The 13727-nt window shown below is 43.3% G+C and overlaps 1 long non-coding RNA gene across 1 annotated transcript in view; it reads right to left on the bottom strand.

The window, feature by feature from the left end:
- Positions 1–2531: 2531 nt before the first annotated feature.
- LOC115465150 overlaps positions 2532–13727 on the bottom strand; it is a 73081-nt gene continuing 61885 nt past the window's right edge. The window contains exon 3 of the long non-coding RNA XR_003941333.1: positions 2532–2799. This is a non-coding gene — a long non-coding RNA (uncharacterized LOC115465150). The remainder of the gene's footprint in view (positions 2800–13727) is intronic.

The following is a 13727-nucleotide window of genomic DNA, read 5'->3' on the forward strand; positions in this document are numbered from 1 at the left end:
AGGTAACACCTGTATCATAATGAAAGCCGACACCTACTATCTGAAGAAATACCACTGACTGGGGCCAGTCACTGATTTTCAGCAGAAAGGTTTTGCTGACCTTCCAAGTACACTGTCTGAATAGAGCTGGGGTGGTCCATTGGTGGAGTGAAGGCAGTCCCCAGAATTATCTAACCCATCTCATCTAACCACAGCACAAAGGCTGTCCTGCTTATCCGACATTGCTGCCTGGATGTCCAACCGCTACCTGAAACTGAACATGGCCAAGACAGAGCTTATTGTCTTTCCACCCAAACCCACTTCTCCTCTCCCTCCACTTTCTATCTCAGTCGATGGCACCCTCATCCTCCCCTTCTCATCTGCCCACAACCTTGGAGTCATCTTCGACTCCTCCCTCTCCTTCTCTGCCCATATCCAGCAGACAGCCAAGACCTGCCGCTTCTTTCTCTGTAACATCAGCAAAATTCGCCCTTTCCTCTCTGAGCACACCACCCGAACTCTCGTCCACTTTCTCATTACCTCTCGCCTTGACTACTGCAACCTACTCCTCACTGGCCTCCCACTTAGCCATCTGTCCCCCCTTCAATCCGTTCAGAACTCTGCTGCATGTCTTATCTTCCGCCTGCACCGATATGCTCATAACACCCCTCTCCTCAAGTCACTTCGCTGGCTTCCGATCAGGTACCGCATCCAGTTCAAGCTTCTCCTACTAACCTACAAATGCACTCAATGTACAGCCCCTCATTACCTCTCTACCCTTATCTCCCCTTACGCTCCTACCCGAAACCTCCGCTCACAGGACAAATCCCTCCTCTCTGCACCCTTCTCCACCACCGCCAATTCCAGGCTCCACCCTTTCTGCCTCACTTCTCCCTATGCTTGGAATAAACTTCCTGAGCCCATACGCCAAGCCCCCTCCCTGCCCATCTTCAAATCCTTGCTCAAAGCCCACCTCTTCAATGTCGCCTTCGGCACCTAACCATTATACCTCTATTCAGGAAATATAGACTGCCCCAATTTGATTGTCTGTACATTTTGTCCATTAGATTGTAAGCTCCTTTGAGCAGGGACTGTCCTTCTTTGTTAAATTGTACAGCGCTGCATAACCCTAGTAGCGCTTTAGAAATGTTAAGTGGTAGTAGTAGTCCTAACTTTATCTGGTTACCTATCCAGATAGTATTTATTTATTTATTGCATTTGTACCCCACTCTTTCCCACATACAGCAGGTCCAGTGCGGCTTACATAGTAAAAGAAAGCATCTTACATGGTAAAGAATACAGTAAAAACAAGGAAATGTGGGAACAGTATTATAAATTGTGATGATCATAACTGCTTACATTATGAAAGGCATTAGAAAGGACATGTGAAAAGAACGTAATGAACTAGAATAGGGAAGGTAGACAAGGATATGATAGTAGGCTGAATGTCGCTGCTATTCAGATAGTGCCAGTAGTGTTCAGCACTAGCCACTATCCAGATATAACTGCCGAATATGAAGATTTATTTCAGTCATGGCGGCCGACATTAGAAGAAATGCTTAAACTCACCCCCCCCCCAAACCCCCACCCCCAGTAATTTTATAGTGTATGCATTCCCATCCCATGTTGCTGGGTGCCTAGTTATGGTCTGTGGAAAAGTTGCCAACCCTATGCCTGCCTAAATGCGCTGGTACCAGAGTCAGTTAAAGGGTAATGGGTTCCCTAGGTGAAACTTCAGCCTTATGCCTCCTCCTCCCCCCAAAAAATTAACTTTCAGGCCTCTAGCTTGCCCTCCCCCCCCCCCCAGATTTTCATAATTAAAGTCAACTATCAAGATCATGACAGAAACATGTCATAAAAGTGCAGGTTAAAGTAAATGGTGATGGTTCTTTGAGTTTAAGTGGCTGTCAGGACCTACTGCTTTGTTTAGACTGCAGCTGCTACCCTAGGTGACCATCTAGTCTTGCCTAATGATTGGGCCAGCTCTGTTCGTTACAAGATTGCCCTCCATGAGACTAATGTGCAGCCTGCTGCACTAAGAGGTCTGTCAATAATAGAAGTTGGCTTTAGTCCATCAACCTCTGGACCAGTACGTTACTGTTGCTCCACTCTGCTTTACAGCCAAAGGCACAATAAGGAAATGAGGACCTTGCATAATATGATTAAAAAAAAAAAGATAATATATTACATGATACCAAGTTGGGACTGATCCAAACACTCATCAAATCATGTTTTATCCTGCCATGCACAGGTGCTCTGAACAGTGATCATGTTTTCTCTATTAAGGGAATCTTTTACTAAAGAACAGTGCATGTTAAATGTACAAAGACCCATGGGAATAAAATGGGTCCTGTGGCAGATACCTTCCACTAATCTTTAGAAAAAGACCTCCCCCCTACCCCCAGGTTGATAATAACCAATTTTGGCACTAAATCACAAATTGGGTGAGTCGAGCCTTACATTTTCACTGTATTTGAACAACCATATAAAGATGTGATTTACAGAAACATTAATAGCCTCTCTTTAAAAGAACAACTTTTAATAAACCAGACTAAGAGACAAAAATGGCAGATAAAAGGCAGCTTTATGGAGGAAACAAGTACTTCTTTTATCCTTTCGGTTGACAATGACTAGACAGAGCAGACAAAGGCACCAAAGTCGTTAACCTCAAGTTCACTGGTGGTTAAAGTTTCTTTGCTGTTATCACTGTGTCATAACCTCATGGCACTTCCGATGCTTTAGCAATGCCACTGTGGTATAGAAGTGTTTCCTTTTCTGCAGCAGATTCATGTTTCCCACAGGCATCAGTGCTGCCAGGCTCTTTAATTCAACAAAGTCAAAAAAGTCCATTACCAAGGGCAACACAGGAAAGACAGAAATAGCTGTAGCTTAAAACACATACAAACACACACTCATACATCCCAACTGTAGTGCAGATCTGATACATACTTATCCTGTATATACCTTTTATATATTCTTACAGAAGAACTATTAGGGCCCCTTTAACTAACCTGTGCTAGTGACACCTGAAGCAGCAAATGCATTCAATTTGAATGGTCTATCTCGCAGTTGTCTCACAGGAATCGCTAGCGCTTTTTAGTAAAAGAGGCCCTTAGTTTGCCAGCTATTAACATAGGGGCTAACATGCTCCTAATACAGCAAAAATGGACTACCTTGGGATGAGCTACAGCATCACTCAGTAGTTTTTGACTGTGCATGCTAACTGCATGCTAAATAATTTTTTAGAATTTTTTGAGGGGGTTTGTCAGGAGCAGAAAGTGGGCATTTTTACACCAACCAGTTAGCACATCTACATTACCATGTGCTAACTGGTTACCACATGAATAACGCAGGAGCCCTTATTCAGTGGCATAACAAGGGGGGGGAGGGGTGGTCCTGCAAAGAGGTGGGAAAATGTGGGATACAAATGCAACAAATAATAATAATCAGGGCATCAAGTCACAGGGAGAAGTGGTTGCAAGAATACCAAATAGAGTGGCAAGTGGTAGAACTTTGGAGGTGATGATCCCTGCCCATTGCGCAATATCATTACCAATAAACCCTGGTGCTGAGGTCAATAGAGAGAAGTTGACTGGGGACACCTAAGTGGGTCAGCACTGATGTCCTGGGGAATTCCTGGAGGTGGTGAGTTGGACAGCTGCAAGGAATTGTGCAGAGTAGTGAATCTCTGCTTGTAAAGCTGGAGGTGGTGACTTTACAAGCCATATGGACAGCAGACACTACCCTAGAGAACACTCTCTGGTAGAATGAATGATGTGACTATTGTTCAGACCCAGGGAAAAACTCAGGAACGTCTGCTTGTGCTTCAGCCTCATAGATTAGAACTTGAGGGTCTGAGTAAATATGGGGAAGAAGATAAGGCGGGGAAAGTATTAGCTATGAGATTCTTTGTTCACTTGCACCTGCTTAGAAGCTCTTGAGAACTATCAGAAATGTTTGAGCTACAGATTTTTGAACTATCCTGGTACATCACTTATTTCATCCTTGGAAATGTGGAAGAAACTACTGTGTAGAAATTGTGAAAATTCTTTCCACCGTTCTTGGTATTTAAGAAGCAGAAAGCTACAGTAGGTTCAGTGGTAAAAGAAGGCTAGACAATGGGTGGTTGATAACTGGAATGCCCTCCTGAGGGAGATAGTGGAGACAAAAATGGTGATGGAATTCAAAAAGACGTCAGATGAACATAGAAGATCTCTAATGAGAACATGAATGGTATAAAAAGCAAAACTTAAATGGTTGTATACGTGTTTGCATGTAGAGTGGCACTTAAATGGTTACTGGCTGTGAAGAACTATGGTTGGTGCTAGGCAAGCTTGTACGGTGTGGCAAACTGGTTTAGGATGAGCTGGAGGGGGCTTTGATGGAAACTCCAGTAATCTGGAACATGAGGACAGGACCTGCACATGACAAGACAGGTTTGGATAGGCTGGAATGGGCTTCGACAACAGCTTCAGTAGTTGGAACCTAAGGACAGGGTCGGACAGGCTTCTACAATCAATGTCCCAGAAATGCCATAGAGAGACAATGATCCAGTATTTTCTATCACATTCATTGTTGGTATAATCATGACTGTTGACTGTTGGGCAGATTGGATGGACTGTTCAGGTCTTTATCTGCTGTCATTTACTATGTTACTATGTAATGAATGGTTTGAATCTGGCCCAATTTCTGGAGCAGTCTAAAGAAGAGGAGAAGCCGATTAGGCTGGATATAGTTTCGCAAATAAACAAATAAATAAAATAAATGTGGGCTGGAACATTTTAAGGGGGCCTTTTACTAAGGTGCGGTAGCGCTACTGCACGGGCAGCAGATAGAGAATCAGCACTACCGTGGGGCGCCCTGAGGCATCCCGCAGTATTTCTCAGATCAGCACATGCCGATTCCCATGCCAGAAAATAAAAAGTATTTTCTAGCACAGGGGAGCAGAGAGTGGGTGTTTCCTGCAGCAATTGGCTAGTGCATGGCCACTGGAGTACATTGCCCGATTACTGCATGATTAGCTCATGAGCCCTTAGTGCCTACTAAATAGGAGGCAGTAAGGGCTCACATTGTAATGGCCACACACTGATTGTGAAATTAGCACATGGCCATTAATGCAGAAATAGAAATTCAGTCATTTTAGACTGGTGCTAAAAAGTGGCCGAAGTGCGCAGGAAACCTACACACTAAAACTACCACCGGTCACTTTTTAGCATGGCTTAGTAAAAGGACCCCTTAAGTGTCCTATGTCTTGAAACCTGATTGGGACTGGACTTAGAAATGATTTTTTTTAATCAAAAAAATTATTTATTTTGAGTCAACAACTCTGGTAATTCCAGATACTTCTAGAAGTATCCAGACTAGAAGGAAATCTTTTTAGTCTATGTGCCAGGAATGGGTGTGAAATTATATTTACATTTTCCCTGTAAATGTTCATTGAGGTCTGCAAATGAAAGATTTATCTTTATGAATCCCAAACAGCTTAGAAGCTTTCTGAATCCCAGGGACTCATTAGATAGGGATGGTAAATGTCTGAAGGCTGGCTCTTTTGGACAAGATAGATTGCTTTGTCAGCCTGGTTCCTCTCTTCTTTCTATTGATTTTTTCTTATGTGATGCTCTGTCATTTTGTTTTTATCATATCTTTCCCTGCAATGGGGGCTGTTAGAAGTACCTTGACAATGTTTCTTTTTGTTTACTTTTTTAAATATATATATTTTTATTTATGCACCAACAAACTTCTTACATTGTTAAAATTTTACAGTGAAATAAATAATCCCTTATTAATAAGAATTGAAACTTCAAAAGAAAAATATTGCAACAATAACAAAAATAAGAAAATGCAATGAGAGCTCATTAGACCACAAAGTGGGGAAAAAACAAGAAATAGAAAATTAAGAAATATTAAACATCACTTAAAATAATATAGCTGAAGAAAAATTTCAAAATAAATAAGACAGTTTACTATGCCAGGAAATAAATCACGTCTGAGGTACAGATCTATATACAAGCATTTTTTCAAAAATAATTTTTTTCTAATGATCAGGTGACCAAAAAATATATCTAGTCCCCTGAATTGACCACCTTTGAAAAACATTGCTTCAAATTTTTAAGAAAGTTGAAGTAGAGAACGCAGAACAAGGAGTCAGGAGGGAAGGACATGTCCTGGATTCCGTGTCAAATGAAAGTTGGTATTTCAAGAGGAAAAGTACCCTGCCAAGGAGGCAGTGAGAGGTGGCTGCTTCCATTCTTAAAAAACTAAATGAGTAGGGTTAAATGGCCATTTTATGTAATTAATTTATTTATTGGGATTTATTAACTGTCTCTATGAAGAGATTCACCCAAGGCGGTGTACAGCAGGTACAGTTTAACATAAAACATACAATTTTGTTGTACACAGGGTAGATAGGACACTTTTTTAAAAAAATGAAGGACGTGAAAGTATTACATCTTGGGGGAGGGGTGAGGAGGAAAGTGGTGGGGTATCCGGATACTGGGCGTTAGGGCCACTGGGGTACATAGACTTTTGAAAGCCTTAAGGAACCCAAAGTATGGGAAGGAGGAGGAAAGGGAGGGGAGGGAACGGGGTGAGAGGCATTAGGAACAGGGGAGGGGGCCCTGTCACACACTCTCATTCTCACACACACACTGTCACACAGACAGTCTCACTCTGTCACACACCCGCACATTCACTCTGGCTCTCTCTCTCTCAAACATACACACTCCCAGGAAAACCTTGCTAGCGCCCGTTTCATTCGTTACAGAAACGGGCCTTTTTTACTAGTTTAACATAAAACATACAATTTTGTTAACAACATAACAATAGTAAAATAACCAAGAATATGCATAAATATAATAAATGAAATAAAATTGAAAACAGTAAATTGAAACCTAATAGAACTACTGTGAAACAGTATAAAAAATATACACATTTAACAGCATTGGAATTCAAACACCAGAGATACAATACAGTGTTAGGTAATACTAATGGTACACCTAATAAGCATGCATTAGAACTTTTGACTAAAATAGATATGATACTAATGATTTTATACAATACAGCTTACCATATACGTAGCTGAGGAAATACAGGAGGAAATATTTTTTCACTCAAAGAATAGTTAAGCTCTGGAACTCGCTGCCGGAGGATGTAGTAACAGTGGTTAGCATATCTGGGTTTTAAAAAAAGGTTTGGACAAGTTCCTGGAGGAAAAGTCCATAGTCTGCTATTCAGATGGACATGGGGGAAGCCACTGTTTGCCCCGGGATTGGTAGCATGGAATGATCCTACTAATTGGGTTTCTGCCAGGTACTTGTGATCTGGAGTGGTCACTGTTGGAAACAGGATACTGGGCTAGATAGACAATTGGTCTGACCCAGTATGGCTATTCTTATGTTCTTATCTCCTCCCTCATCCAGGCATCCCTCTTCAGTTCCACCAGTCTCAAAATGGTGAGATGGGTTATCACACTTGCCAGGTCTCTCAGATGAGACACTGGATAAAACATTCAGTACTACTCCATTTGGGAAGCTGTCAGGTCCAGGGACCTTAGTCAAGTTTAGCATTGGCCTGGTACCTCATCTTCTTCCATAAGAACATAAGAGTAGCCATACTGGGTCAGACCAATGATCAATCTAGCCCAGTATCCTGTATTCCAAACAGTGGCCAAGCCAGGTCACAAGTACCACAGCATAACTATTCAGATTAATATACAGATTGAATAGATAAACTAGTGTTTCAACTCATCTAAACAAACTGCACTGGCTTCACATAGCAGAAAGACACAGGTTCAAAGCTGCTTGTTTAATTTTTCAAATCTTACAGGGATTCACCTTTGAACTGCTGACTAAGACTGCTTAGTTATATCTGTTCCAGTCTAACAGACTGAAACAGCAACTAATACTAGCATCACCATTTGAAAAGACTATTCAAAATTAGATTTTCAGCTCTTTATTCCCTGTACTTGGAGTCAAAATATCAGAACAGAAAACAGCTACCTCAACATCATGAAGAGGCTAAAAAACTTTCTCTTCCCAAAAACAGCTTCATAATTATCCATCATGACTTCTACTTCCTAGTATCATCCATTATCCTTTCCTTTAATATTTTAAGTCTCATGCATTACACCAATGGGCTCTAATGTTTCTCATACCTCACACTAACACAATCTGCTTTTGTCTCACCTAGAATGTAAACTGCACTGAACCCTGGAAAAAAGTATTAGCAGTATACAAGAATTAAATTGAATTATGGACTTTTTTTTGGAAATTGTCTAATCTTTTTTTAAACCTTGCTAAGCTAACTGCTTTTATCACATTCTCTGGCAATGAATTCCAGAGTTTAATTACACTTTGAGTGAGGAAACGTTTTCTCCAATTTGTTTTACATGTACTACTTAGTAGCTTTGTTGCATGCCCTTGTCCTAGTATTTTTAGAAGAGTAAACAAGCGATTCACCTGTACCCATCCCACTCTACTCAGTATTTTGCAGACCTTTATCATATCTCCACTCTGCAGTCTCTTTAGCCTTTCTTCATAGGGGAATCATCCCATTCTCTATCACTTTCATCACCCTTCTCTATACATTTTCTAATTTCACTATATGTATTTTTATATTTGGAGATCAGAATTGCACACAATATTCAAGGTGCAGTCACAGCAGGGAACAATACAGAGACATTATAATATCCTTAGGGTTCTGTTTACTATGTAGACAACCATACTATTCCTATGGGTGCCTACACAGTGCACGCTAAAAACGGTAGCGCAGCTTAGTAAACAGGGCTCTTAGTTTTGTTCTCCATTCCTTTCCTAATAATTCCTAACATTCTCCCCCAAATTCTATAACTGGCGCCCAAAATTGTGCATACAAATTTGGGCACAACCCAATTTGCATACACAATTTAATTGAATAATGAGCCAGTTAGTGCCAATAATTGGCACTAATTTGCATTTACATGTGCATCTGCCTAGTCGGTATTCTATAATGATGCACGCATAAATTTTTAAACATGGATCCATGGGAGGGGGGTGGGTGTGTCAGGGTTGTTCCTATAATTTGCACGCAGTGTTATACAATATGGCGGATCTGTGCCTAATTTAGGCACCATGATTTACACAAAGAGAAAATCTCTATAAACAACCAGTAAACTGATGTCACGGTTGCCCCGATGCCCCAACTCACCTCTTCCATCCAGGGTTCAGGCTCTGTGACTTCTTTGGGCCTCTGACAGCTCCCTCATCATGTTAGACCACTTGTTTGGCCATTCTCGATGCTTCATCTACAGACCTCGGCGGACCCTTGCAGGTGGATCATTTCTCCTTCTTAGAACAGGAGAAGCAAAGACGATGAACACAGAATTTGTGTCTCTACTGCGCTGAGAAAGGACATTATGCCCTTATTTTATTTCCTTGGTCAGGGGGAAGGGATGGGAAGGGGGGTTACTTTTGGTTGTTTTGAGTTTTTTTTTTCTATTTTCTGTTCTTGCTTCTAGGATTAGAATTCTGAGCCATTGGTGGGGTTTTATTTTTTGTTATGTTTCTTTCACTTTTTCCTGTTTTCTTTTTCAGGGAACCCCTTGTGGCTTAGAATGATGTGTGGTTTGCCCCTTTTACTCTTACTAGTTTTGTTCTATGGTGGGAGTGGCCGCAGGCTGGGAGCTTGGACATGTTTCTTTTTATTTTTATTTCTGCAAAGAATTTGTATAGATGCATCCCATTATTGGCCTAGGTCCCCTTCTCCACAGTGCACTGCACCAACCACAAGGCTATTCCAGGGACCTGCTTGCTGCTCTAATAGGACTGGCTGTAACATCTGAGGCTGTCATAGAGGCAGGTATATACTGTTTCTTTTACATCTTTGGAGGTGGGAGTGAGGGGGGATCATTCCTTTATTCTTCCAGTGGTCATCTAGTGATTTAGGTCACTTTTTTGTGGCTTAGCCGTTATTGAAACAGGTCTAGCTCAAAACATCTTAGATGTAGTTATGGACATTTTTGTTTTGTTCCATTATGGCTAAAAAAACATTCAAGTATTAGGAATGCCCAAATCCCACCCTTTACATGCTCCCAACATGCCCCCTTGAGATGTAGATGCACTGCAGATGAACAGCATAGAAAAACGTCTGGGAAAATGGGTTTCAAAAATACCAATTTGGACTTTTTGGCGAGAAAACCGTCCATCTGCCGATTTCTGCCACTTTTTAAAACATTTTTCTCTTTCGAAAATGATCCCCAGAGTAACCTATGGAACTTTGTAAATCTAAATGTTTTCAAAATGAGCCCCAATGTATAACACCATCCTATTTAATAAAAAGCAGCTCCAACATTCTGAAGCCGAGAAAGTGAAGCCTTCAAGCCTTGTGCTCTGTAAGGCTCCATCTCATCAATTGACGACATGTAGTTCCCGCAGCACTGACCAACTGCACGACAGCAGGACAAGGCCCCGCCTCTGCCGCCCTCGCCGCAACGCCATGCCCCCTAGGTCGCCGCTGCCGCTCACCCCCTAAACTTCACTGAAAAGGAAAACAAAAAGCAGAAGAATCTGGCGAGAGCGGCCGGAAAGCGAGGAAACAGAAAGCTAATGAGACAGAAGGGGAGAGGTTGAGCCCGGCAATACTCACAGGATCAGCTGTCGCGGGATTTGAGCAGATCCCGCAGTTCAGCTGTGGGAAATGTAGGAGGGGGCTTCAGCAGAGGGGGAGGATTGCTGATGGTCGATACGAGCCAACTGAGGTGTGAGACATCAACTGTGCACATACGAGCGCGCGATCCAGCTCAGACACAGTGGTAACTGTAGGGTCCTGGCGACTTCATATCTGAGGCGGGGAAAGCGAGGAACTCTTCCTGGCGGTATACTGGTGTTGCGTTTCGGATGGAGCAAAAGTGATTTCCTTACTATTCGGGATAGTCATCTGAAGAGGTTTCGGCGGTGGCGGACTGGAGCGTCAAACTCTTATGAACACAAGCATGGGTAACAGAGACACTGCAGACCCGGTTGTGTGCAGTTTCAACGAGAATGTTGCAGTTGCGGCGCAGCCAGGTGTATGTGGGAAGAGGTTTTGTGCTGTGAGGACTTTTGAAGAAAACGATGACTGAGTGCATAACTCTGGTAGTCTAAAGCTGTTTGGGTGCTGACGTGGGGGTGGGATGGGGGAGGGACAGAGGGGGGCCCATGGCACACACTCTCATTCTCACACACACAATCGCACCCAATCTCGCTCTCTCTCTCTCACACAGTCACTCTCACACACACTCTCTCAAACATACACACTCCAAGGAAAACCTTGCTAGCGCCCGTTTCATTTGTGTCAGAAACGGGCCTTTTTTACTAGTTATTACATAAATTACCTAGCCTGACAGTTTGGGAGTGAAGGATATGTACAGGCAAAGAGGATTTCTAAGGGACAGGGAGGGACAGTAAAGCTTTTTAGTAGGTATGGCTGGGCAGACTGAATAGGCCATAGGATCTTTATCTGCTGTCTTTTTTTCTGTTTCCCTGAATATATCAGCTGATTACATTTACTTATTGTGGATGTGTTTTCTTAGGAATTCTATTTCTCCCCATTAAAGCAAACAAATATGATTAATCATGGTTTTCAGAGACTGATTCACTGTAGAAACGATGTGTTACAAGCACTTGAAGTACTTTTTTTTTTTTGTAGGCCTGGCGTAATATAATGGTAATAATGTATTGTGCTAAACTAAGCAATTTCAAAAACCAAAAAGTAAATGCGTTGTGAAAGAAGATTCAGCCTTTGTTGTTTGCTGACTTTATTAAATGCTTATTATCTTTGCCTCACTGGGCACTGTAGCCTCCCACTCATTTCTACTGTGATCACTACAGCAAAGTGTTGCTTGTTCATACTAAAGAGCATCATACTCCTGTATCAAAATGCATATTTTTCTTTATTGCTCACATTTCATTCCTGTATTGATAGACAATTCTTGCAAATTTCAGGGGAAGTTGTGAGTCATGCTTTCACCCACTCAAGTTTTTTTTCATTCTTCTAACTGCACAGTGGCAGAGTGTTTTACTACTATTGCAAAATAATTATGTAATATATATATATATATATATATATATATATATATATATATATATATATATATACTAGTAAATAAGGCCCGTTTCTGACACAAATGAAACGGACGCTAGCAAGGTTTTCCTGGGAGTGTGTATGTTTGAGAGAGTGTGTGTGAGAGTGACTGTGTGCGAGAGAGAGTGAATGTGCAAGTGTGTGTGTGTGAGAGAGAGAGTGAATGTGCAAATGTGTGACAGAGAGAGAGTAAGTCAGGGTGCGAGTGTGTCTGTGAGACAGAGAGAGTGTGTGTGTGAGACAGAGAGTGTGTACAAGTGCGTATGTGAGAAACAGTGACTGTGAGAGTGTGTTTCACACAGATACACTGTGTGTAAGAGAGAGTGCGTGTGAGACAGAGTGTGAGAGAGTATGTGTGCAATACACAGACTCTCTGTGAGTCCGAGAGAGTGTATGACAGCGAGCGTGTGAGACTGAGAGTGTGTGTGAGACCGACTGTGTGACACATAGAGAGTGAATGTGGTACAGTGTGAGACATAGTGTGAGAGACTGTGTGAGACAGAGAAAGACACTGACTGTGAAAGAGTGTGTGTGACAGAGAAAGTGTGTGTGTGACAGAGATACCTCCCCCCTCCCTCTTTGGTCTCAGGACCCCCTCCCCCCTCTGAGGTCTGAGGACCCCCTCCCCCTCCTGTGGTCTCAGGACTCCCTGCCTCTCCCCCCTCTGCGTGGTTGAAAGCACCATGCGAGTGTGTGTGACTGAGAGTGAGACTGTGTGCAAGTGTGTGTGTGTGAGAGAGAGTGTGTGTGTGATTGTCCTCTCTCCCTGCCCCCTCCAGCCACCCAGCAATTCTCCTCTTTCCCCTGGCCCCCCCCCCAGCCAGCCAGTGATTCTCATCTCCCCTGCCCCCCCTCCAGCCACCCAGCTATTTCCCTGGCCCGCCCTCCAGCCACCCAGCGATTCTGCTCTCTCCCCTGCCTCCCCTTCAGCCACCCAGCAATTCTGCTCTCTCCTCTGCCCCCCCTCCAGCCGCCCTGCGATTCTTCTGTATCCCCTGCACCCCTAAAGCCATGCAGTGATTCTGTTCTCTCCCCTGACCCCCTTCCAGCCACCCAGCGATTCTGCTCTCTTCCCTGCCCCTCCTTCAGCCACCCAGCGATTCTGCTCTCTCCCCCTGCCCACCCCTGCAGCCACCCAGCAAATCTGCTCTCTTCCCTGCCCCCCTGCAGCCACCTAGCAATTCTGCTGTCTTCCCTGCCCCCCTTCACCCACCCAGCAATTCTGCTATCTCCCCTGCCCCCCTGCAGCCACCCAGCGATTCTGCTGTCTCCCCTGCCCCCTCTGCAGCCACCCAGAGAATCTGCTCTGTTCCCTGCCCCCCCTGCAGCCACCCAGTGATTCTGCTCTCTCCCCTGCCCCCCCTGCAGCCACCCAGCTTTAAGCCCCTCCAACGTTCCGAAGCAGCTGACTCCTTGTCTTCCTTGAAGGTTTCATTGGTTCGTAACGGTGTTTTACCCACCCTTGATGTCATCACATTTAGATGCGAGGACGGGGCAGAGAGAGTAGTAGTAGTAGAGAGTCATATGATAGGAGGTAGTGTTCTATTATGGATTAAAAACTGGTTAAAAGATAGAAAACAGAGAGTAGGGTTAAATGGTCAATGGAGAAGGGTAGTTAGTGGGGTTCCCCTGGGGTCTGTGCTGGGACCGTT

The sequence above is a fragment of the Microcaecilia unicolor genome, chromosome 3 (assembly GCF_901765095.1).
Source record: "Microcaecilia unicolor chromosome 3, aMicUni1.1, whole genome shotgun sequence".
Taxonomy (NCBI): domain Eukaryota; kingdom Metazoa; phylum Chordata; class Amphibia; order Gymnophiona; family Siphonopidae; genus Microcaecilia; species Microcaecilia unicolor.